This window comes from Macaca mulatta, chromosome 16 (genome assembly GCF_049350105.2).
Source record: "Macaca mulatta isolate MMU2019108-1 chromosome 16, T2T-MMU8v2.0, whole genome shotgun sequence".
NCBI classification, from domain to species: Eukaryota; Metazoa; Chordata; class Mammalia; order Primates; family Cercopithecidae; genus Macaca; species Macaca mulatta.
Genome location: NC_133421.1, coordinates 48,303,703 through 48,329,740, shown reverse-complemented (window position 1 = coordinate 48,329,740; position 26,038 = coordinate 48,303,703). Strand labels below are relative to the sequence as shown.

Genomic DNA, 26,038 nt, shown 5'->3' with positions numbered 1-26,038 from the left:
ACTTGACAAGTTGATTCCAACATTTATCTGGAAGAGAAAATGGATAAGAATAGCCAAGACATTGTTGAAAAAGAAGGTGATTAGTTGTTCTACAGATATTAGAATATTCTTTTTTATTGTTATGAATTTTTTTTTTTTTTTTTGAAGACACACTCCAGCTCTGTTACCCAGGCTGGAGTGCAGTGGCACGATTTGAGCTCCCTGCAACCTCTGCCTCCTGGGTTAAAGCAGTTCTCATGCTTCAGCCTGCCGAGTAGCTGGGATTACAGGCATGCACCACTACACCAGGCTAGTTTTTGTATTTTTAGTAGAGACGGGTTTTCACCATGTTAGCCAGGATGGGCTCAATCTCCTGACCTCTTGATCCGCCCGCCTCCACCTCCCAAAGAGCTGGAATTACAGGTGTGAGCCACCGTGACCGGCCATATATATTTTTTTAAATACTAAAAGAAAACATGGGATAAAAATATCCTTAAAAATCTTTTTAAGTTTCCTTTGTTATATTTCCAGTGGTTTTAAGCTTAAAATGTCCTCAGTGTCCTTTTAAGCTAGGTATTGTGGCTCATGCCTGTAATTTCAGCACTTTGGGGGGCCAAAGTGGAAGGGTTGTTTGAGGCCAGGAGTTCCAGACTAGCAAAGGTAACATAGCAAAACCAGGACCTCGTATCTTAAGGAAAAAAAACAACAAAAACCCAGAAAATAAAACGGTCTTTTTACTTCTGAGATTACTTATGACTAAAATTTTATGTTTTCTTCTAGTATTTTTCTGGCTAAAATTTGTTTTTACATTCAAATTTATCTGGAATTATTTTGGCATAAAGTGAATTTGAGTTTCTTTCAAACAAGTGTGTTTCCCAATTGGTTACTGATACTCCCTTTATTAGTAAGTTTTTATATATGCTTGGATCTGTTTCAGGGTTAACTGTTGTCATCCACTGATTTGTTCATTTTAGGAGTCATGTCTTTAATTACAGAGTTCAAAATCTTCAAACATACACTCTGAGAATTAATTTTAGGCCAGGCACAGTGGCTCACACCTGTAATCCCAGCACTTTGGGAGGCCGAAGTGGGTGGATTGCTTGAGCTCACAGTTCAAGACCAGCCTGGCCAACATGGCAAAACCCCGTCTCAACTAAAAATACAAAAATTAGCCGGGCATGGTGGTGCCTGCCTGTAATAATCCCAGCTACTCGGGAGGCTGAGGCACAAGAATCACTTGAGCCTGGGAGATGGAAGTTGCAGTGAGCCAAGATCACGCCACTGCATGCCAGCCTGGGTGACAGAGCAAGGCTCTGTCCCCCCAAAAAAAAAAAAAAAAAAAGAAAGAATTAATTTTAGAAACAAAATAAAAATCTAATTAATTTCTATCGTTTCTTCCCATAGCTAGAAAATATCAGTGAAGTCTACCACGTAGAGTAGTAGTCCATTGTCCATCTATTAGAGCCACTTTGTGTATTTACGGCTGTGAGATGACGTGTCTCAAGAGGTTAAATTCTGTACACCTGCCTTTACTCTGACCCTGTTGCTTTCATAACTCAGTATTTAACAAAATAATCACTCTAATCTGACTACCACTGTCACATTCATTGTGTGTGAATGTAAATTGGTGGGAGACGCAAAATTAGAATCACAGCTGCCAAAGTCCCAAAGGTGTCAAACCTGTTTTGTTCTTAATTAGCCATGGAAATTCAATCTGTCATGTTTCTGCAGATAAGTGGTTTCTGAGTCAATAATGGGGAAAGAACATTTGTACCTTTGTCTCTTCAGATAGTTCTACTGATACACTTGGCCTTTTTTTTCTTTTTCTAAAGAGATGTGGCCTAGTCTTTATTGCGTCATTGCTTTTACTTTATACAAAGTTCCTTTTTTTCCATTTTATGAAAAGTTAAATAAAAGCTATTTGTTTAAATAACTTAGAAAAAGCATCTTTTTCCTTGAGGTAATTACTGCATGGTTTAGTTTCATTCAGCAGTACTATTTACTATACTTCTGCTGCAGAAGATTTTATGCCCTTAATAGTGTACCATCCAGAATTTGAGACGAAATTAGAGAAACCACCTTTAAGATAGAAACTAGGAGTCCGAGGCGAGTGGATCACGAGGTCAGCAGTTTGAGACCAGCCTGACCAACATGGTGAAACCCCATCTCTACTAAAACTACAAAAATTAGCCAAGCATGGTGATGCCTGCCTGTAGTTGCAGCTACCTGGGAGGCTGAGGCAGGAGAGTTGCTGGAACCTGGAGGGCAGAGGCAGCAGTGAACCCAGATGGCACCACTGCACTCCAGCCTGGGCCACAGAGCGAAACTGTCAAAGAAAAAAAAAATAGAAACTAAAGTTAAACATTCCATTTGTTTGCAGATGTTAACGAAATTTTGGTTTCTGAGCTAGCATAGGAGGAGATTATCTTAAAATACTCACTGTTCCTTTGTGTTAAATAGGCACATTTTTTTCCCACATTTTCCTGCCTCTATCCAGTATGTGGGACTTAACTGAACTTAGAAGGGACTTCAGAAGTATTTATTTATTTATTTATTGAGACAGAGTTTTGCTCTTGTTGCCCAGGCTGGAGTGTAATGGCATGATCTCAACTCACCGCAACCTCTGCCTCACGGGTTCAAGCGATTCTCCTCAGTAGCTAGGATTACAGGCACACACCACCACGCCCGGTTAATTTTTTGTATTTTTAGTAGAGACAGGGTTTCTCCATGTTGGTCAGGCTGGTCTCGAACTCCCGACCTCAGGTGATCCGCCTGCCTCGGCCTCCTAAAGTGCTCGGATTACAGGCACAAGCCACTGCGCCCGGCCCAGAGCTATTTATTTAGAAACAGAGTCTTGGCCTGTTGCCCAGGCTGGAGTGCAGTGGCGTGATCATAGCTCACTGTAACCTTGAACTCCTAAATCACCTATTTAAAGAGAGGAAGCTTGGTCCAGGTTGGGTGGCTCAAACCTATAATCCCAGCACTTTGGGAGGCTGATCACCTGAGGTCAGGAGTTCAAGACCAGCCTGCTTAACATGGTGAAACCTTGTCTCTACTGAAAATATAGAAATTAGCCGGGTGTGGTGGTGGGTGCCTGTAATCCCAGCTACTTGGGAGGCTGAGGCAGGAGAATTGCTTAAACCCAGGAGGCGGATGTTGCAGTGAGTGGAGATTGTGCCACTGCACTCCAGCCTGGACAACAGAGCGAGACTCCATCTTAAAAAAAATTAATTTGCCTTTTTTGAGTCTTTCCAGAGTATTAAATTTATTTTCATAGAGAGAAGTTATTTTTCCTCCACTCTTATTTCATCATGTAATGTAACATTTACTTAAATATGTAATTAAAGCAAGAACAACTGGAACAAACAGGTTAGTGAACAAGCATTAACTCAACAGTGGGAGCAGCAGTGTGTGGATGTATCAGAGGATCAGAGGGTTGAAGTCTATCTCCAAGGGTTCAGCACGCACTGGGCTTCTATATCTTTTTTTTTCCTGAGACAGGGTCTTGCTGTATTGCCCAGGCTGGAGTGCAGTGGCACATTCATAGCCAACTGAAGCCTCAAAATCCTGGGCTCAAGTGATCCTCCCACATCAACCTCTCACATAGCTGGACTACAGGGGTATGCCACCACATCTAGCTAATTTTTGGATTTTTTTGTGTAGAGACAGAGTCTTGCTATATTGCCCAGGCTGGTCTCGAACTCCTTGTCTCAAGTGATCCTCCTACCTCAGCCTACCAAACTACTGGGATTGTAGGCGTGAGCCACTGTGCCTAGCTCAATATCTTTTTTTACAGGCAATCGAGGGCACTGATTTAGCTTTATCATTTAATGAATAGGTTTATCATTTAAGTGGTGATTGGTGGAAAGCGGTTCTGGCCCCTAATTATTCTTGGATGGGTTTAATGAAAAATGAGGTAAATAAGTCAAAGGATTTATGGATAATGACAGACTGTCTTTGTAATGAGATTAATATGGCTTATTCTACCTGCTTACATATAATTAACTAAAAATCATATAAAGTGTGTTCTGATACTTTAGTGGACATTTTGGTTTTTCCTTTCCAGTATCCATAACATCCATTCACCCTTCTTTTTTCTTTTTCAACTTTTATTTAAGAATTAGAGAGTACATATGCAGATTTGTTACAAAGATATATTGCATGATGCAGAGGTTTGGGGTATGAGTGAACCCATTACCCAGGTAGTCAGCATAGTACCCAATGGGTAGATTTTCAGCTCTTGCCCTCCACCCCCCTTCCCCCTTTAGTCCCTAGTGTCATTGTTCTCATCTTTATGCCCATGTGTATCCAATGTTTAGCTCCCACTTATAAGTGAGAACATGAGGTATTTGCTTTTCTGTTCCTGTGTTAATTTGCTTACAATAATGGCCTATACTCTATCATGTTTCTGTAAAGGACATGATTTTGTTCTTTCTTATAGCTTCATAGTATTCTGTGGTGTATGCGTACCACATTTTTTAAATCTAGTTCACCATTGAGGGCACCTAGGTTGATTCTGTTGTCAACAGCACTGCAATGAACATATGGATGCATGTGTCCTTTTGGTAGAATGATTTATTTTCCTTTGGGTCTATACCCAGTAACGAGATCGCTGGGTTGAACACCCTTCTTTTGGTGAAACAATACAAAGATTTTATCCTGGGTAATCACGCCCTCCCCTACTCTCAAGCTATGTGATTTGGTAGAATTGGTCTCAGCCTCAGCTCTGAGAGAGCTCAGACTGGGTTAGGCCAGTCAACATATTCCATCTCCATGGCCTTACTGAAGGTTCATTAATGAACTCATAACCTAGTCAGAAGCCCAGTGAGATATGAGGACATTTGTTGGAGCTTCTGGGAAAGAAAAACTTCTCCCTAATAAAATGAAGCTACTGGAAGATAAGCTAATTCTTCTTCAGGATCCTGTGTCCTATAAATGTGAAGTTGAGACTGCTACAGCCATTCTGTTACCAGGAACGGAACTTGCCTGAAGATGAAGCTGACACTCAGAGGAAGAGGACCTGGGAGCTAGGTCCTACTAACATGATTTGAACTTTGGATAAAGTCACGACCATCACTGGACTTAGCAATAGACTTTTCTGTTTCCTCTTCTAATGAAAGCAGTTTGCCTTGGATTTTTCTTCACTTGCAATATGAAGAATCTTTACTGACACACATAAAAATCTCGTGTTCCTCGTTGCTAGGGAATTGAGGATACCCTGTAACTAGTATGATTGGTCTTGTTTGTTTGAGCTCCTAACTATACCTAATTCTTGTGTTGCAGTGTTCTTTTCATCCTGTGTGGTCTGTTCTGAGATTTCTGCTTCTTTGTGAGTCTTTTTGATGTCCCAGTTTTTGTTTATGTACTAATTCAGAATATGATTTTTAATATATTAAGACTTTACTCATTTCTCTATAGCAGGAAATTATTTTTATAATGTTCACTAGCTTTCCACCCCTAGACATCCCTACTCCCTCTTGATCCTTCCCTCACTGAAGGACATTTGGGTTTGTGCCTCAGGAACATGATGTTATAGAGGAAAAAAAGTTAAACATTCAGCTTTTTTGTTTCAAAAACATATCCTGGTATACAAAAATATACAATTTAGCAGAGCCAGTTTTTTTGTGCAATGGAGGTGATAAAGATTTTACAAACTCACAAGAAGACACATACAAGGTTGTTCATTGCATCATTGCTTGAAATAGCAAACATTGGCAACATCCATCAATAGTGGAATAAGTAAGAAAATCCCCATAACTGTGATAGCAGTCACAAGAAATATTCTTTTAGGAATGATATACTAGACATTGACTGACTGTCAGCAACCATTCCTGACTCTTTTCTCCATTTGCCACCTTCTCTATGGGACTGAAAAGACTAATTATCCCGTTTCCTAAGCTCCATTGCATGTAGGCCATGGGAAAATAATGATCAATGAGAGGTTTTTTTTTTCTTTTTTTTGAGAAGGGGTATCATTATTTTGCTCAGGCTGGTCTCAAACTCTTGGGCTCAGCCTTTTGAGTAGCTGGGACCACAGGTGCACCACTGTGCCCAGCTGATCAGAGATATAAATGGAAGTTTGTTGAGGGATTCTAGAGACAAATGCAGCTGGCACTGCACTTTCCCCCTGCATACAGCTGTGAAGAAAGTGCCAGAAGTACAGAGATTCTGTCCCTGACATAACTGAGTTATGGAAAAAATGCCACAGCTATTGACCTCCAGAATATCTGTATGTGAGAGAAAAAAGTTGGTTTGTTTAAATCACCCTTGGTTGGGTTTTGTGTTATCTTTAGCCAGAAGCATTCCTAACTGGTACACTGTGTCAACATGGAAACATCTCAAAAATAATACTACAAGATATTAAAGGAGTAATTGCTTTTTTTTTTTGACAGTGTCTCTCTCTTGTCACCCAACCTGAAGTACAGTGCTGCAATCTTAGCTCACTGCAACCTCCACCTCCCAGGTTCAAGCAATTCTCCTGCCTCAGCCTCCTGAGTAGCTGGGATTACAGACACCCACCACCACGCCTGGCTAATTTTTTATACTTTTAGTAGAGATGGGCTTTCACCATGTTGAACAGGTTGGTCTCAAACTCCTGACCTCAGGTGATCCACCCACCTCAGCCTCCCAAAGTGCTGGGATTACAGGTATGAGCCACCACACCCAGCCAAATAATTGCGTTTTTATAATTCTTTTTTTGAGATGGGGTCTTGCTCTGTTGTCCAGGTTGGAGTACAGTGGCAGGCTCATAGCTCACTGTAACCTTTAATTCCTGGACTCAAGTGATCCTCCCACCTCAGCCTCCTCAGTAGCTGGGACTACAGGTGTACATTATTACACCTGGCTAATTTTTGTATTGTTTGTAGAGACAGGGCCTGACTACGTTGCCCAGGCTGGTCTTAAAATCCTGGCCTCAAGCAATCCTCCTGCGTTGGCCTCCCAGAGTGCTGGGATTACAGACATGAGCCATGCACCAGCCTAAGTGTATTATTTTATTTTAAATATTTTAATTTAATTTAATTTAATTTATTATTATTTGAGACGGAGTCACACTCTGTGGCCCAGGCTGGAGTGCAGTGGTGTGATCTAGGCTCACTGCAATCTCTGCCTCCAGGGTTCAAGCAATTCTCCTGACTCAGCCTCCCAAGTAGCTGGGATTACAGGTGTCCGCCACCATGTCCAGCTAATTTTTGTATTTTCAGTAGAGATGGGGTTTCACTATGTTTGCCAGGTTGGTCTCAAACTCTTGACCTCAAGTGATCTGCCCACCTTGGCCTCCCAAAGTGCTGGAATTACAGGCGTGAGCCACTGTTTCCAGCCAATATTTTAATTTAATAAAATAGAAATGGGGTCTCACTATGTTGGCCAATCTGGTCTCAAATTCCTGGCCTCAAGCAATCCTCCCATCTTGGCCTCCCAAAGTACTGGGATTACAGGTGTAAGGTACCATGCCCAGTCCTAAGAGGACGATTTGTTTTTTTATTTTTTTATTTTTATTTCTATTTTTGAGACGGAGTCTTGCTCTGTCGCCCAGGTTGGAGTGCAGTGGCGTGATCTTGGCTCACTGCAAGCTCTGCTTCCTGGGTTCACGCCATTCTCCTGCCTCAGCCTCTTGAGTAGCTGGGACTACAGGTGCCCACCACCACGTCTGGCTAATTTTTTGTATTTTTAGTAGAGATAGAGTTTCACCTTGTTAGCCAGGATGGTCTCGATCTCCTGACTTTGTGATCCACCCGCCTCGGACTTCCAAAGTGCTGGGATTACAGGTGTGAGCCACTGCGCCCGGCTGAGGATAATTTAAAATGAATACACAAATTGATATGGCATAGCATATTTATATACACTTCATACACATTCAAGACATTATTATAGGCCAGGTGCGGTGGCTCATGCCTATAATCCCGATACTTTGGGAGGCCAATGTGGGTGGATTACTTGAGGTCAGGAGTTCAAGACCAGCCTGACCCACATGGTGAAACCCCGTCTCTACTAAAAATACAAAAATTAGCTGGCCATGGTGGCACATGCCTAATCACAGCTACTCAGGAGGCTGAGGCAGGAGAATTGCGTGAACCCAGGAGGTGGAGGTTGCAGTGAGCCGAGATCGCACCACTGCACTCCAGCCTGGGTGACAGAGCAAGACTTCATCTCAAAAAAAAAAAAGACATTATTATATATTGCTAAAGTAAAATAATTTGTGTAATATATATAGTAGAAAGTAACCTAATGTACGTAAAATCTAAAAATTGTACTGGAAAAATACAAACAAATATGGTAGTTGTTACCCTTGAGGGGAGGACATGGTTAATGGGACTCTGGGGTGCAGAGCAAGAGGTAAAAAGAATATAAAATTTATCTGTAATTTTTGTATTTCTTTAAAATAGGGCAGAAATATGACAAAATGTTAATAATCTTTGATCCTTGGTAGTGATGACACACGTTCATTTTATTATTCTCCATATTTTTCTGTATTTAATTAAAAAAGACTGGACTCAGTGGCTCAGTGCTTTGGGAGACTGAGGTGGGAGGATCACTTGAGGACAGGAATTTGAGACAACAAAGCAAGACCCCCATCTCTACAAAAGAAAAATTTAAAAATCAGCTAGGCATGGTGACACGCACCTGTAGTCCCAGCTACTTGGGAGGCTGAGGCAGGAGGATCACTTGAGCGTAGGAGTTGGAGGCTGCAGTAAACTATGATCTGCACTCCAGCCTAGGTGACATCAAGACCCTGTCTCAAAAAACAAAACAAAGCAAAATAAAATGTTTTAAAGTTCTCAGGAAAAAAAAAAATTCTACAGGCTATAAGGGGAGGAGAACCGGAGAAGAAAACTAAATAAATTAGATAGTGGCGTGTTCAAAAGTAAGTTATCCTGTTCCTGGCCCTCTCCACATGTAAGGGCCTGGCGGGGGGAGTCAACTGAATTCCCCCAGATGGTTTGGGACTCAGTTGCAACAGAGTATGTGCCTCATTTTCTTGGACCAACCTGGGAAAGCAGGCACCAGTTTTTAAGCCTTACCTCTATCTTGCCCAGCATGGAGAGGTTGTAGGATAGTAGAAATTGTGCTCCTGGGATTTGGGAGATGCACCCAAGGAACATCATGGTCCTCACAGGGGCCAGCGTGTCAAGAGAAGTAGCAGAAAAAGCTATGTCAGCAGATGCCAAAGCATAGGAACAATGATTTTTTTTTTTTTTTTTTTTTTGAGACAGAGTCTCGCTTAGTCGCCCAGGCTGGAGTGCAATGGCGCAATCTCGGCTCACTGCAAGCTCCGCCTCCCGGGTTCACGCCATTCTCCTGCCTCAGCCTCCCGAGTAGCTGGGACTACAGGCGCCCGCCGCCTCGCCCGGCTAATTTTTTGCATTTTTAGTAGAGACGGGGTTTCACCGTGTTAGCCAGGATGGTCTCGATCTCCTGACCTCGTGATCCGCCCGCCTCGGCCTCCCAAAGTGCTGGGATTACAGGCGTGAGCCACCGCGCCCGGCTGGAACAATGATTTATTAACGTTTGCCCCTTTCACCCTTCAAATTAAGTAAAGCTCCATATATGGGACCCCCTGAATGGAATCAGCCCATCTGAATTATTTAAAAGAATGTTCAGGGCCAGGTGTGGTGGCTCATGCCTGTAATCCTAGTGCTTTCGGCAGGCGGATCACTTGAGGTTGGGAGTTCGAGACGACCCTGACCAACATGGAGAAACCCCGTCTCTACTAAAAATACAAAATTAGCTGGGTATTTTGGCACATGCCTATAATCCCAGCTACTCAGGAGGCTGAGGCAGGAGAATCACTTGAACCCGGGAGGCGGAGGTTGCAGTGAGCCGAGATGGTGCCATTGCACTCCTGCCTGGGCAGCAAGAGCGAAACTCCGTCTCAAAAAAAAAAAAAAAAAGAATGTTCAGTTTATTGGCTAGGCTTGTTGGCTCACGCCTGTAATTCCAATGTTTTGGGAGGCGAAAGTGGGAGGATCACTTGAGCCTAGGAGTTCAAGACCAGCCTAGGGCTGGTCACAGTGGCCCACATCTGTAATCTCAGCTACTTGGGAGGCTGAGGTGGAAGGATCACCTGAGCCTGGAAAGCTGAGGCTGCAGTGAGTCATGATGGTGCTACTGCATTCCAGCCTGGGTGACAGAGCAAGACCCTGTTTGAAAATAAAAAGAAAAATAAAAAAAAGACTGGCAATCTATGCCTGAACCCCTCAATATAATACAAGAAAAAAATGATTTGTTGCACAGATATAGGGATATCTCATAGAACCAGAGGGCAGGAAGCCTACATAAGCCTCATTGAGGACCTTGGACAGGGACTTGTCAGGAACCAAGGCGATTGTTCTCTGCTTCTTTCTAGGAGCATAAGGGTCTCCACTATACCTTTCACAGCAGAACAGCCTTTTGCTTGCTCATCAGCACAAATATTCACTGAGCACTTACCATGGACTAAAACTGCTCGAAACACTGGGAATAGAGAAGGGAATCAAACAGACAAAAAACATATTCAACTCTCTCAAATCTACATGTCCTATCAATTCCAAGGACTCATCATTTTTGTATTTTCTATTTCTCTTTTCCTATTCTTCAACATGAGAAAGCAGAGGTCTTAAAACCCTGCTCCAAGTTTCAAGTTGGAACTGTGCAGCCTCCCGACCTAGCGTCAGCAGAGGGCACAATTGAGCCTCAGGTGCAGTGAAAGACATTTCTTGATCCCAGCCAGTTATCTTCCTAACTTCTATGTCCCAGGTGCCCCTCAGCTATACAAAGAGAGTTGCTTCTGAGATTCCAGGTTGAGGCCTGGGAGCTGGCAGTCATTGTGACAATGATGAGATGCTAGCCTCCATGTAAAATGTGGGAAAAAGATAGAGGAAAAGTTAGTATCCACTGGGAAAAATAAATTGGAAAACCAAACTGCAAATAAAATGTCAATCTGAAGGGGACGGGCTGAGAGACAAAGAGGTAGAAGGAAATGGGACAACAGGAGACCAGATGAGTAAGTGAGTTTGAAAGGTGTATTAGTCAGGACTAAATCCAGAGGAAGGGCTGACATCAGAACTGGTTGATCCAGCAATGTCATCAGAAACCACCTCATTCTTCATCCAGAGCTATAGGATGGCTACCTGTGGCAATCAATACTACATGCTTCCCCATGTGACGGGAGAGAAAGAATAACATCCCATAGCTTCTTCTCAAGTCAAGAACTTTCCTAGCAGGCCAGGTGTTGTAGCTCTCGCCTGTAATCCCAGCACTTTGAGAGGCCGAGGTGGGAGAATCACTTGAGGTCAGGAGTTCGAGACCAGCCTGGCCAACATGATGAAACCCCATCTCTATTAAAAATACAAAAATTAGCTGGGTGTGGTAGCACACACTTGTAATCCCAGCTATTCGGGAGGCTGAGGCAGGAGAATCACTTGAACCCGAGAGGTAGAGGTTGCAGTGTGCCAAGATCGTGCCACTGCACTCCAGCCTGGGTGACAGAGCAAGACTCCATCTGAAAAAAAAAAAAAAAAGAACTTTCCTAGAAATCTTCAGCAAGGCTCTCTTACTATTTACCAGAACCAGGTCACATCTGATCTGATTGCTTTTAGACCCGTTCTTCTCACCATGGGCAATTTTTCCCCTGATGGGACATTTGGTAATATCTGGACACATTTTCGATTGTCACAACTTGAGGAGAGGAAATGGTACTAGCATCTAGTGGGTAGAGGCCAAGGATGTTACTACTAAACATCCTTCAATGCACATAAGGACACCCCCACCCTGGAGGCCTCCCCCTGCCACCCTCCTACCCCCTGCAACAAAGAGTCAAGAGTGCTGAGACTGGGAAACTCTGTTTCAGATCAAGTAGGCCCACTCCCTGGCCGTACCCAGGCTAGGGGACAGGGGACACCAAAGAAAGATGATAATGAGTGGTCAGAGAGGTAGAAGAAGATGGAAAGAATGTCCTATTCAAAACTCTAAGGAGACTTTTAAGAAGGCAAACATGGCCAATATCGTCAAATGCTGTAGAGAGGTCAAGTGAGTTTACAACTGAAAATCATCCAGTGGATTTATCCATAAGGGGTTTCTTGTTACCCTTGCTCAAGAAGTTCCAGTAGGGTGGCAGGGACAAGTCAGGCTGATAGGGATTGAGGAGTGAGTGAGGTGATGAGAAAAAGACTCTGGTTACAGTATAGGTAAGTCATTTAAGGAGCTTGTCTGTGAATAGGAGAGAGAAGTAGCTAAAAAGTAAATAGAATAATGACTTTTTTCTCTTTTCATTAAAACTTTTTTTTTTTTTTTTTTTTTTTTTTGAGATAGGGTCTCACTCTGTCAACCAGGCTGAAGTGCAGTGGCTTGATATCGGCTCACTGCAACCTCTGCCTCCCGGGCTCAAGTGATCCTCCCACCTCAGCCTGCTGAGTAATTGGGACTACAGGCGCACAGTACAAAACCTGGCCAATGTTCTGTATTTTGGGTAGAGACAGAGTTTTACCATGTTGCCCAGGCTGGTCTCTAACTCTTGGGCTCAAGTGATCTGCCCTCCTCAACCTCCCAAAGTGCTGGGATTATAGGTGTGAGCCACTGCGCCCACCCAGAATAATGATTTTTTATTATTAAAGAGACATACTCATTTTAAAAATGCTGACAGGGGCCAGGCGCAGTGGCTCACGCTTGTAACCTCAACACTTTGGGAGGCCAAGGCAGGTGGATCACCTGAGGTCAGGAGTTCAAGAGCAGCCTGGCCAACATGACAAAACCCCCGTCTCCACAAAAAAATACAAAAAATTATCCAGGTGTGGTGGCACATGCCTATAATCCCAGCTACTTGAGAGGCTGAGACTGGAGAATCGCTTGAACCCAGGAGGTGGAGGTTGCAGTGAGCCAAGATCACACCACTGCACTCCATCCAGCCTGGGCAACAAAAGCAAAACTCCATCTCAAAAAAATAAAAATAAAAAAATAAAATGCTGACAGGAAAAATTCAGAACAGTGGAAAAAGTAAAAGAGAGAGGGAAAAATGAGGAACATCCCTGAGAAGAGATAGTTATTTAGAGCAGAGCTTCTCAAACTTTAGCATGCACATGAACCATCTGGGGATCCTGGAATCATCTGGAGGATCCTATTAAATGCAGATTCAGCTCCATTAGGTCTAGGGGGTGCCCAAGAATCTACAGTTCTAATATGCTGTCAGGTGGTACCAAAGTTGCCAGTCCATGGGCCCCACTTTGAATAATAAGGATTTAGAACAAGTGTTCTCAAACTTTAGCATGCATCAGAATCACCTGGATAGGCTGGATAGCTTGATGAAAGCAGGACAGACTTTATTTATTTATTTATTTATTTATTTATTTATTTATTTATTTTTTGAGACGGAGTCTGGCTCTGTCGCCCAGGCTGGAGTGCAGTGGCCGGATCTCAGCTCACTGCAAGCTCCGCCTCCCGGGTTTACGCCATTCTCCTGCCTCAGCCTCCCGAGTAGCTGGGACTACAGGCGCCCGCCGCCTCACCCGGCTAGTTTTTTTGTATTTTTAGTAGAGACGGGGTTTCACCATGTTAGCCAGGATGGTCTCGATCTCCTGACCTTGTGATCCGCCCGTCTCGGCCTCCCAAAGTGCTGGGATTACAGGCTTGAGCCACCGCGCCCGGCCAGGACAGACTTTAAATGAAAACTTTCCCCGTAGAGATATAGAAGACTTGAGAAGAACCATGTTTAAGAATGAGCAGCCGGGCGCGGTAGCTCACGCCTGTAATCCCAGCTACTCTGGAGGCTGAGGCAGGAGAATGGTGTGAACCCGGGAGGTGGAGCTTGCAGTGGGCCAAGATCGCGCCACTGCACTCCAGCCTGGGCGACAGAGAGAGACTCTGTCTCAAAAAAAAAAAAAAAAAAAAGCTGAGCGCGGTGTCTCAAGCCTGTAATCCCAGCACTTTGGGAGGCCGAGGCGGGCGGATCCCGAGGTCAGAAGATAGACACTATCCTGGCTAACACGGTGAAACCCCGTCTCTACTAAAAATACAAAATAATTAGCCGGGCGTGTTGTCCAGCTACTTGGCAGGCGGAGGCAGGAGAACGGCGTGAACCTGGTAGGCGGAGCTTGCAATGAGCCGAGATCGCGCCACTGCACTCCAGCCTGAGCGACAAGGCGGAACTCCATCTCAAAAAATAAATAAATAAATAAATAAATAAATAAATAAATAAATAAATAAAAAGAATAAGCTTGCCCTGCCTGGCGCGGTAGCTCACGTCTGTAATCCCAGCACTTTGGGAGGCCGAGGCGGGTGGATCATCTGAGGCCAGGAGTTTGATACCAGCCTGACCAATATGGTGAAACCCCGTCTTTACTAAAAAATACAAAAGTTAGCCAGGCGTGGTGGCGGGCACCTATAGTCCCAGCTACTTGGGAGGCTGAGACAGGAGAATTGGTTGAACCCGGGAGGGGGAGGTTGCAGTGAGCTGAGATCGTGCCACTGCACTCCCGCCTGGGTGGTAGAGTGAGATTCCTTCTCATTAAAAAAAAAAAAAAAAAAAAAAAAGAATGAACTTGCTTGGAGATTAACTTCCAGAATAGTTCACCTTCGGTGAACTTGCTCTCCCACAAAAACAATGAAAAATCCTGCAAAACCACTAAGACCAACCATTTCAGAACTCTAGAAAGAGAAGCTATTAAACTTTGCTAAGACAGTGTGATCTGTGATATTTTAACTTGTGGCTGGGATGCTATTCCCATCCACCCTCCCTCATCAGCTCAGTAGAGGTAGCTGTGAGCAGCAGTCTCAGCCAATGGCAAGGGCTGACCTCTTGTGGAGCTCAGTTAAAAGAAAGATCCCCCGAGTACAGCCAATATTTAGTTCAAAATTGCAGCTCTCTGGAAAATCTCTATTCCTAGGGAGTTGTAATTACTTGATGACTTAGAACTCAGCTCATCAGAAAAAATGCCCGACTCCCAAGGCATTAACAAAACAAGAGCCATCTGCTAGCAATGTTGAGGCTGACTAAGACTGCACTTTCAGTTGGGGTAAGCAAGAGACAGGTTGGGAATCTAAAAGTACATCATGGAGAATTAGACAATATAGGGAACTAGAAAAGGGAACTAGACATAGGGAACTTTGAAAAGTTCCAGCATATTCCAGGGGATCTAAAAGGCTGCATGCATGCACAAAGCTCTGCACTTACCCAGGAGAGAGATGAGAATTAAGACGTTTCCAGTCACTCGCTTCTGGCTGACCTTAAGGCTCGTAGCAAGCAGAAAATGAAAGCTAAGTCTGTCTTGTAAACAGCCTGAAGTATGAAGGCATGCCTTCTCACACAGATTCCCTTGGCAAAGAAGAGAGGACAGAAAGACAAAGCATTAAAGGAATTCTGACTGATCATTAGTTGATCACTAAATTATATTGACCCAGGGATCACACCTAGGAATTCTGGCTTATAATTTTTTTTTTTTTAAGCTAGCAGAGAACTCAATTGCCACACAATGCAGAGAATACAGAATCTACAGAATTATTAGAAGAAAGTCACCAAAGAAGCAGCAACAACAACAAAAAAACAACCACCACCACCACCTCTGGAAGGTATGCCACATATGCAAAACAAAAAGCAGAAAACAGAAAATGTCGGCCAGTCACGGTGGCTCACACCTGTAATCCTAGCACTTTGGGAGGCCGAGGAGGGTGGATCACCTGAGGTCAGGAGTTCGACACCAGACTGGCCAACATGGTGAAACCCTGTCTCTACTAAAAATACAAAAATTAGCCAGGCGTGGTAGCAGACACCTGTAATCCCAGCTACTCAGGAGGCTGAGGCAGGAGAATCGCTTGAACCCAGGAGGCGGAGGTTGCAGTGAGCCAAGATCGCGCCATTGCACTCCAGCCTGGGTGACAAGAACGAGACTTCGTCTCCAAAAAAGAAAAAGAAAAGAAAAAGATAAAGAAAAAGAAAATGTCCCTGGGTGCATCCAGATTTTGACTTAGCAGACAAAGACTTTAAATCAGCTATTATAAATATATTCAAAGAACTAAAGGAAAGTGAGTCTAAAGAACTAAAGGAGAGGGCTGGACACAAGGACTCACGCCTGTAATCCCAGCACTTTGGGAGGCCGAGGCCAGCGGCTCACCTGAGGTTGGGAGTTCAAGACCAGCCTGACCAACAGGGAGAAACCCCGTCTCTACTAAAACTACAAAATTAGCTGGGTGTGGTGGTACGTGCCTGTAATCCCAGCTATTCAGGAGGCTGAGGCAGGAGAATCGCTTGAACCCGGAAGGCAGAGGTTATGGTGAGCTGAGATCACGCCACTGCACTCCAGCCTGGGCAACAAGAGTGAAACTCCATCTCAAAAAAAAAAAAAGAACTACAGGAGAGTATGACAAACATCTCGCCAATAGAGGATATCAATAAAGGATATAAATTAGCTCACAATAGAAATTTTGGAGTTGAAACGTGTAAGAACGAAAATGAAAAATTAACTAGAGGTGCTCAATGGTGGATTCAAACTGACAACGAATGACCAAACCTGGGACTGGGTGCAGTGGCTCACACCTGTAATCCCAGTGCTTTGGGAGACTGAGGAGGGAGGACTGCTAAAGGTCAGGAGTTTAAGACCAGCCTGGGGAACATGGTAAGACCCCATCTCTACAAAAAAATTTAAAAATGAACCACGCATGGTAGCATATGCCTGTAGTCCTAGCTCTCAGGAGGCTGAGGCACGAGGATCACTTGAACCCATGGGTTTGAAGCTGCAGTGGGCTATGATTGTGCCACTGCACTCCAGCCTGGGAGACAGAGTGAGACCTCATCTTGAAAACGAACACACAAAAGCAGCTTGGTGTGGTAGCTCACACCTGTAATCCCAGCACTTTGGGAGACCGAGGCAGGAGGATTCACTTGAGCCCAGGAGTTCAAGATCAGCCTGGGCAATATAGAGACCCCATCTCTAAAAAAAAATAAAAATTAGCCGGGCATGGTGGCTGAGGTGGAGGCTGAGCTAGGAGGATCACTCAAACCCAGGAGTTCGAGGCTGCAGTGGACCATGATTGTGCCACTGCACTCATCCTGAGTGACAGAGCAAGATCCTGTCTCAGATTTATCTTCAGCAAATCTCAAGACAAGTCCACTGACAGCCAATCTGGGGGACAGCAAGAAAATAAGAATAAAGGCCTTAGAGAATTGTGGGAAACCTGCAAGTGCACCAAAATGCAAACAATAAGAGTTCCAGAAGGAGAGAAGAGAGAGAAAAGGGTGGAAATAATATTTGAAGAAATAATGGCTGAAAACTTCTCGAATTTGAAGAAAGCACAATACATTCAAGAATGCAATCAACATCAAGTGGAATAAACTAAAAAACCTTAGCTAAACACTTCACAGTCAAATGGCCTCTGCTAGCTTCTGGTGGATGCTAGCCCACCTTGGCTTGTGGCCACATCCCTCCAGTCTCCACCTCCATGGTCACATTGCCTTTTCCTCTTCTGTCTGTGTTAAATCTCCTTCTGCTTTCCTCTTATAAAGATACATGTGATTTTATTTAGGAGTGCCCTAGATAATCCAAGATAATATGCCCATCTCAAGATATTTAACTTAGTAACATCTGCAAAGTTCTTTTTTTTCCCCACATAAGATAACATTCACAGATTCCAGGGATTAGGATATAAATATTTTATTTTAGGGAAGATCATTATTCAGCCTACCACACTTAGTATTAATCTGAACTACACATATATTTTTGTACTTTCTGAGTTTTATAACTCATACAGGTATAACATATTCAAAATATATTTGAGAGGGAGAGAGAAGAGTGGGGAAAGAGGGAGGGGAGAAGAGAAAAGATGGTGGGTAGGAAACTTCTTTAAAGTCATGTATCCTCTTCCTCATGCAGGGACAGTTTCTCAACTCTGGGAAGCAGTTTTGTGTGTGTGTGTGTGTGTGTGTGTGTGTGTGTGTGTGTGTGTGTGTGTGTGACAGAGTCTCACTCTTGTCACCCAGGCTAGAGTGCAATGGGGCAATCTCAGCTCATTGCAGCCTTTGCCTCCCGGGTTCAAGCAATTCTCCTGCCTCAGCCTCCTGAGTAACTGGGATTACAGGCGCCTGCCACCACGCCCAGCTAATTTTTTGTATTTTTAGTAGAGACAGGGTTTTGCCATATTGGCCAGTCTGGTCTCGAACTCCTGACCTCAGGTGATCCGCCCACTTTGGCCTCCCAAAGTGCTGGGATTACAGGTGTGAGCCACCACGCCTGGGCTGGGAAGCACTTTTGATTCTGTGATAAGGTGGCAAAGTCTTTCAAAGCTGGATTCTGGGAATGGCCTACCTTAGTGTTATATCTATTCTATTTTTTCATAGTTACTTTTTTCTTTTTTTAAAGAAATGACAATCTTTATTTAGATCTTATCAGTTTTTTTTACTAATATCCTTTTTCTGTTCCGGGATCCAATCCAGGATCCCACATTGCATTTAGTCGTCATGTCTCCTTATGTTACTGACCATGGGTTCTTGGGCTCTCAATGCAAAAGAAATTGACATGAGGCCAAAAGAATTTTCCCTGACAAGGCTTCATTGGAGCTTATGCTGAGACATAAGGGAGGCAGCACAAGAGAAAGAATTCCCTGAAGAGCTGGTAGGGCTTTTTTAGTAGGCAAAGCATGAGAATTGACATCAAGGGTAGGGTATGCAGGCTGGGCTGGACAAAACACGTGAGGGGTAGGGTATGCAGGTCAGGGCAGCTGATTGTGATGGTTTTCTTCAGTAATGGGCCACCTGGTGGTCTGGCCAGGGCAACCAGGCTGTAAATCAGTTGTTCAGCATTCCTTCCTGAGGGGGAACACTTTGCGACCTTGATTATCTCCAAGGCCAGTTCCTGGAATTCTTTAAGTAAAAGGACTATTAGCAGTGACGTCGTCGTGTAAGCATCTCAATGGGAATGCTGTAGTGGGGGGTGCGCTGAAGCCAAGACCCAACTCTACTCTGTCTTGCTTGTACTCCTCCAATCTGTGACAAACCTAGACTTTGTAAAAACGAAACAAAAAATTCCACATCTATGACAAATTTAGACCTTGCCAAAGAGGTAAAGAAGCCGTTGGAGTAAGGTAATGCAAGCCTAACCAAGTACTGAAGGTGAAACAAATTATTCAGTGGAGAGCTAAATTCTAAGCTCCTCATAAGGCAAATGGAATGTTCATAGAGATTTTCCTTCAGAAGTTTCTACTTAGATCATTCTTTGGAATGCTCTATTTCAACCCTTTGATATATGTAGAGGTAGAGGCCCTCTCCCAGACACTGGTGAGCTGAGCAGTCTCTGTTAAAAACCCGTATTTATTTTTGCACACAAGTCCGAGAAAACATTTTCAATTCTTTACAGGCAAAAGGAGATTTGTTGGGTTTATTATTATTATTTTTTGAGACAGAGTCTCGCTCTATAATCCAGGGTGGGGTGTAGCAGTACGATCTTGGCTTATGGCAACCTCTGCCTCCTGGGCTCAAGAGATCCTCCGATCTCTCCCTCCCCAGTAGCTGGAACCAAAGGCATGTGCCACCATCCCCAGATTATTTTTTAATTTTTATTTTTTGTAGAGACAGGGTTTTGCCATGTTGTCCAGGCTGGTCTCAAACTCCTGGGCTGAAGCAGTCTGCCCACTTGGCCTCCCAAAGTGCTGGGGTTACAGGCATAAGCCACCATGCCTGGCCCAGGAGATTTATTGATCAGCAAATGTATGTTGAGTACCTACTTGTATTTGGATCTTAGGTTTTGAGGTGGAAATAGGTGACCAATAAACAATTGAACAAATTAGCCAGATAAATTTATACCAGCTATGAAGAAAATAAATCAAAGTGATATGGTAGGGTGTTGGGAGTCTGTGTATGGTGGCTACTTTTGGTGGTCAAGGACGTTTTCTTTGAGAAAGTAACAATTGAATTAAGATTTGAATGACAAGATGCTGCCAGTCACGTGAAGCCACAGAAGGAAAGTGTTCCAGGCAGAAGGAACAACTCCTCCACATACCCTAAGACAGGAATAGGCTAGTTTGTTTGAGAAACAGAAAGGAGGCCAGTGTGGCAATAGCATAATAAGCATAGAGAGATGAAAAATGGGAATAGACGTCACCCCACTTAACCAAATAAAACATCGGGAGTGAATAAGTATACTTTTCTTTTTACTTTTTTTGAGATGGAATCTCACTCTACTGCCCAGACTGGAGTGCAGTAGTGTGATCTCAGCTCACTGCAACCTCCTCCTCCCAAGTGTAAGCAATTCTTCCGGCTCAGCCTCCTGAGTAGCTGGGATGACAGGTACCCACCACCACGCCCAGCTAATTTTTGTATTTTTAGTAGAGACAGGTTTTCACCATGTTGGCCAAGCTGGTTTCAAACTCCCGACCTCAAGTGATCTGCCCACCTCGGCCTCCCAAAGTGCTGGGATTACAGGCATGAGCCACCGCACCTGGCTCAGAATAAGTATACTCTTCTTAACTTACTAAGAGCAAAAATGGACTTCAGAATACTTTCTCGCTTGTCTCCTAGTGAACACGGATTGGGTTCCGTTGAAAGCAGAGGCTGAGACAAGGAATTGAATTAAGGTAGTTTATTTGGAAAGTGATCACAGGAGAGATGGAGGAGAGTGAAATAGAAGAGTAAAAGATCATATAAAAATAATTATCCAGGTTGCAACTGTGGAGATCAGGCACTCCAGTCAGCCAGGGCCTCCTAGAATGATTCTTCCGAAGGAAAGGAGGCTGGATCATCACTTATTCCCATCCCCCTCTGCCTGAGGGTTGCCTTGGACTGCACTTGTCCATGAGTCTAGCAGGCTCCTGTGGCACTGAAGAATGTCCTGGGCATTGAACAAGATGCACACGTGTACTCATGAGCACCATCAGTGCTAGGTGCATCTGAACTTGCGTGGAACTATTCAGCACAGCTGTGTCTAAAAGCAGAGAAATGTGGAGGGGACATTATATAAGACCCTAGGGGGTCTGTCATAGGTCCCTCTCATGATTTTTGAAACTTTCTCATCCACAAAATTATTCCACCCCATAATTTCTAATAGGTATTTATTTGTGTCCCTTCCTCTAGCTGAAATTGAAATGTGAAATTGCTAGTGGGCAGAGAGGAGGAAATGCACCATTTCCCAAACCTAGGATGGAGCAACACAAAGGAAGAAACAGAAAAGGGCTGTAATGGCTGCTGTGTGACTCAGTAAAGGTGGAGTCACAGATAATTTGAAGTTCCAAGTACTCTCAAAAGTTTCAGTAATTATCTGTCTAAACTCAGAAACTGGATCTCAGTTTTGCCCTGACATTTCTCAAAAGAAGATTTCAGGGATCTTATCTGCAAGTACTCTATATTTGAAACAAAGGAATGCGTCCTATCTTTGTTTAAAAGATTTCCAGAGTTTTCAATTACTACTCTTAGGGGTGGGGAGAAACAGTCATGATTTATATGTTTTTTCAAACAATAAAGTACCTATTGAATTCTCATATTATGTTTGGAATTTTAGTTTAGTGATTTTCCTGCTGAGTGTAAACTATTCTATGCAGTTGGAGAGTGGACATACTAATTACTAACTTCCCATCACTGCCCAGCACATGAACCTTTGTTCCATATACTTTCCCCAAATATTTTGCCATTACAATAGCTAGCAACTTGGACGTCATAACAACATGAATTGGAACAACCAACATTTTCTTCTTGATGTTAATTATTTTGTTTCTTTTCAGACGGAGTCTTGCACTGTTGCCCAGGCTAGAGTATAGTGGCACAATCTCAGCTCACTGCAACCTCCTCCTCCCTGGTTCAAGTGATCCTTCTGCCTCAGCCTCCTCAGTAGCTGCAATTACAGGCATGAACCACCTTGCCCAGCTGATTTTTGTATTTTTAGTAGAGATGGGGTTTCACCATGTTGGCCAGATTGGTCTTGAACTCCTGACCTCAAGTGATCCGCCCACCTCAGCCTCCCAAAGTGCTGGGATTACAGGTGCGAGCCACCATGCCTGCCCCCCAATATTTTCTTTTAAATTATCATGTCATGATTAATTTGGAGGGAAGCAGAAAAGACAGGAGAAAAGTCTTCACAGCGCAGGATGCGGTGGCTCATGCCTGTAATCCCAGCACTTTGGGAGGCCAAGGCGGATGGATCACCTGAGGTCGAGAGTTCGAGACCAGCCTGACCAACATGGAGAAACCCCATTTATACTAAAAATACAAAATTAGCTGGGTGTGGTGGTGCATGCCTATAATCCCAGCTACTCTGGAGGCTGAAGCTGGAGAATTGCTTGAACCCAGGAGGTGGAGGTTGTGGTGAGCTGAGATCATGCCATTGCACTCCAGCCTGGGCAACGAGAGCAAAACTCCATCTCAAAAAAAAAAGAAAGAAAGAAAAAAAAGAAAAAGAAAAGTCATCACAGGCCATTTGTCTGGTTTGCGTGCTGAAGTGGATCCAGCTGGAGGGTTTGTTAAACCCCTGGGCTCACTCTAGCGATTATCCCATGACTGGTTGTTATCATGAAAACCTTACTAGTTCTGTCCACTAGGTGGCATTTTCAAAATTGAAAGTATAAAATTATTTTGCAAGATATGCTTTTGCCTAATTAGAGAATGATTCAAAGTTATAAGGTTGATGTCTAGTTTCAGAGAGGGTGCATCCTTTATGAAGAAACTAGACCCTTTAAGGACTCTCATTACTAGACGAGAAAGGTAGTATATTACATATTGCCAGGATATAAGAGAGATTTCTGTTGCCAGCCCTCTGTCAGCTACAGAGAATCAGATGTCATCTGGGCTCATGTGCGACTTTTAATACAAATTTGGCGGAGGGTAGAATAGGGGTTTATCAGGATGCGAGGGAGAAAAGAGAGGGGCCTGTCATGAAGAAAGGCTGTGACCATGTAAGTCTAAAGGATACATGAAAAAATCTTTTCTCAGCTGTAACAGTCCTGAACATTTTTCTTTTTTCTTTTTTTGACATGGAGTCTCACTCTTTCGCCCAGTGCAATGGCACCGTCTCGGCTCACTGCAACGTCCGCCTTCCAGGTTCAAGCGATTATCCTGCCCCAGCCTCCCGAGCAGCTGGGATTACAGGCACATGCCACCACACCAACTGATTTTTGTATTTTTAGTAGAGATGGGGTTTCACCATGTTGGCCAGGCTGGTCTTGAACTCCTGACCTCAGGTGATCCACACACCTCAGCCTCCCAAAGTGCTGAAATTACAGGCATGAGCTACCGTGCCCGGCCAAAAATATTCTTAAGAAATAGGGAGGATGTCTGGGACCCGAAAGGATTTTGTAAACGAGCAGTTAGTGATTTCAGAAACTGCTGGATCTCCCTCAGAGAAGGTCCAAGTTCAGGAAAATGTTGAAAGATACACTCTGAAAGCAGCAAATGAAGAGCAGGGCTGGGGCTAGGGCGACGCAAGTGAAGGAACTGGTCGTGCACAGATGCTCACCCACAGGATCCTCCAAGTGCAGATATATAGAATATAGAACTTTTTAATCGGGAGCAATGGCTCACACTTGTAATCTCAGCGCTTTGGGAGGCCAAGAGAGGATCATTTAAGCCCAGGAGTTCAAGACCAGCCTGGGCAACATAGTGAGACCCCATCTCTACAAAGAAAAATTTTTAAATTAGCAGGGTGTGGTGGTGTGGGCCTGTGGTCCCACCTGCTTGGGAGGCTGAGGTGGGAGGATCACTTGAGTCCAGAAGGTCAAGGTCACAGTGACCTGAGCTGGCGCCAACTGCATTACAGGCTGGGTGACACAGCAAGACCTGTCTCAAAAAAAAAAAAAAAAAAAAAAAAAGAAAGAAAGAAAGAAAGAAAAGAAAGGTTATATTTAATTTAGTTAATTGGGTTTTTTGAAATGAGGGTCTCTCTCTGTCACCCAGGTTGTACAGTGGCATGATCAAAGTTCACTGCATCCTTAACCTCCTGGGCTCAATTGATCCCCCCACCTCAGCCTCCCGAGCAGCTGGGACCACAGGTATGTGCCACCATGTCTGGCTAACTTTTATATTTTTTGGTAGAGTCAGAGGTCTCCCTATACTGCCCAGGCTGGTCTTGAACTTCTGGCCTCAAATGATCCTCCTTTCTTGGCCTCCCAAAGTTCTAGGATTACAGACATGAGCCACCATGCCCAGCCAAATAGAACTTTCCTACAATTCAGTCTTAATTTATGACCTTGAGTCCCCATCCTGCCTGAAGCAGAAAACAATCTTGTTAATCTAAGGCAAACTAAATCAAATTCAATTATATCTCAATTCATGTTTAAAATACCTTAGTTCACATTTCTTTCTACTTGATCTTTCTTCCTTTTGAAGTTAATATTCCTGGGAAGGGGGTTAAAAATGCTACCAGGGTGGTTGTAAGAGTGAGCAGAGGTTGTGACATTCTCAGTCTCTACCTATCTGGTCATCTCTGCTGACTGATTTTATCTTCTTTCTTAATATTTTTGCTTTATGAGACATAAACCGCTTTTGAACTTACAAACCAAAATTTACTGACTTTCATTTCTGACATTCCACAGTGATGTCCCCACCCTCCACTGTTGTTTTCTCAAAGCAAGGGGAGATTCAGAACTAACTTTAGGTTGTGGAAAAATCTCTTCTGGAAGAAACAACAACAACAAAAATGGATGATGATCTAGAGGGTAAGGAAATGCACATTAATATTTGAAATATTATAGCCCACTCCACATGCAGAGAAAGACACATGCTACGAGCAGCCTGTGTAAGGGGGTTTGTGAAGCTGGGCATCTGAAAGAACCCACAGGCATTGGAGCCCCTCAATGGGAGCTAGACAGCATCTGTGTGAGAGCAGGCTGGATGCGGGCTCACTAGAAGGCGAGTTCCCTGAGAACTCCACCAAGGAGGTACAAAGTGAAGAGGAAGTTTTTCAGATCTCAAGCTCATCGACTTCGTATCTGACTATAAAACATCTCCATAGGGCAAGAGCATATTATGAAAAGAATTCCTTTTGTTTTTTTTTTGAGACGGAGTCTCGCTCTGTCACCCAGGCTGGAGGGCAGTGGGGACATCTCGGCTCAGTGCAAGCTCCGCCTCCTGGGTTCAGCCATTCTCCTGCCTCAGCTTCCTGAGTAGCTGGGACTACAGGCGCCCGCCACAACGCCTGGCTTTTTTTTTTTTTTTTTGTATTTTTAGTAGAGACAGGGTTTCACTGTATTAGCCAGGATGGTCTCGATCTCCTGATCTTGTGATCTGCCCGCCTCAGCCTCCCAAAGTGCTGGGATTACAGGCATGAGCCACCACGCCTGGTTTATGAAAACAATTCTAGGCCGGGCGCGGTGGCTCAAGCCTGTAATCCCAGCACTTTGGGAGGCCGAGATGGGCGGATCACGAGGTCAGCAGATCGAGACCATCCTGGCTAACACGGTGAAACCCCGTCTCTACTAAAAAATACAAAAACCTAGCCGGGCGAGGTGGCGGGCGTCTGTAGTCCCAGCTACTCGGGAGGCTGAGGCAGGAGAATGGCGTAAACCCGGGAGGCGGAGCTTGCAGTGAGCTGAGATCCGGCCACTGCGCTCCAGTCTGGGTGACAAAGCGAGACTCTGTCTCAACAACAACAAAAAAAATAAATGAAAACAATTCTAAGTGTCTTAGATTCCTAGGCTCTGTAGCAAATTATCACAAACTGGATGTCTTTATTTTCTTCTCTCTCCCTCCCTCAAAGTGTCTTTACACTTTTTGTTTTTTGTTTTTCTGGGAAACAGTCTCACGGTGTCACCCAGACTGGAGTGCACTGCTGTGATCACAGCTCACTGCAGCCTCCACCGCCTCAAGCAATCCTCCCACCTCAGCCTCCTGAGAAGCTGGGATTACAGGCATGTACCAACATGCCCTGTTACTTTTTAAATTATTATTATTTTTTACTTTTTTTGAGACAGTCTAGCTCTATCACCCAGGCTGGAGTGCAGTGGTGGGATCTTCGCTCACTGCAACCTACATCTGCTGGGTTCAAGTGATTCTCCTGCCTCAGCCATCCGAGTAGCTGGGACTATAGGCGCACACCACCTTGCCTGGCTAATTCTCGTATTTTTTTGGTGGAGACGGGGTTTTGCCATGGTGGCCAGGCTGGTCTCGAATTCCTGACCTCAA

The 26,038-nt window shown here is 44.1% G+C and overlaps 2 long non-coding RNA genes across 2 annotated transcripts; both read right to left on the bottom strand.

The window, feature by feature from the left end:
• Positions 1-2,191: 2,191 nt before the first annotated feature.
• LOC144335473 (uncharacterized) lies at positions 2,192-15,233 on the bottom strand. The gene is made up of 3 exons (XR_013406355.1): positions 15,122-15,233; positions 9,000-9,087; positions 2,192-2,305 (listed from the first exon to the last, which is right to left on the bottom strand). It is a non-coding gene; the product is annotated as an uncharacterized LOC144335473 (long non-coding RNA).
• Positions 15,234-20,498: 5,265 nt separating this feature from the next.
• On the bottom strand, positions 20,499-23,527 carry LOC144335456 (uncharacterized). Its single transcript, XR_013406333.1, has 2 exons — positions 23,089-23,527; positions 20,499-22,094 (listed from the first exon to the last, which is right to left on the bottom strand). It is a non-coding gene; the product is annotated as an uncharacterized LOC144335456 (long non-coding RNA).
• Positions 23,528-26,038: the final 2,511 nt, after the last annotated feature.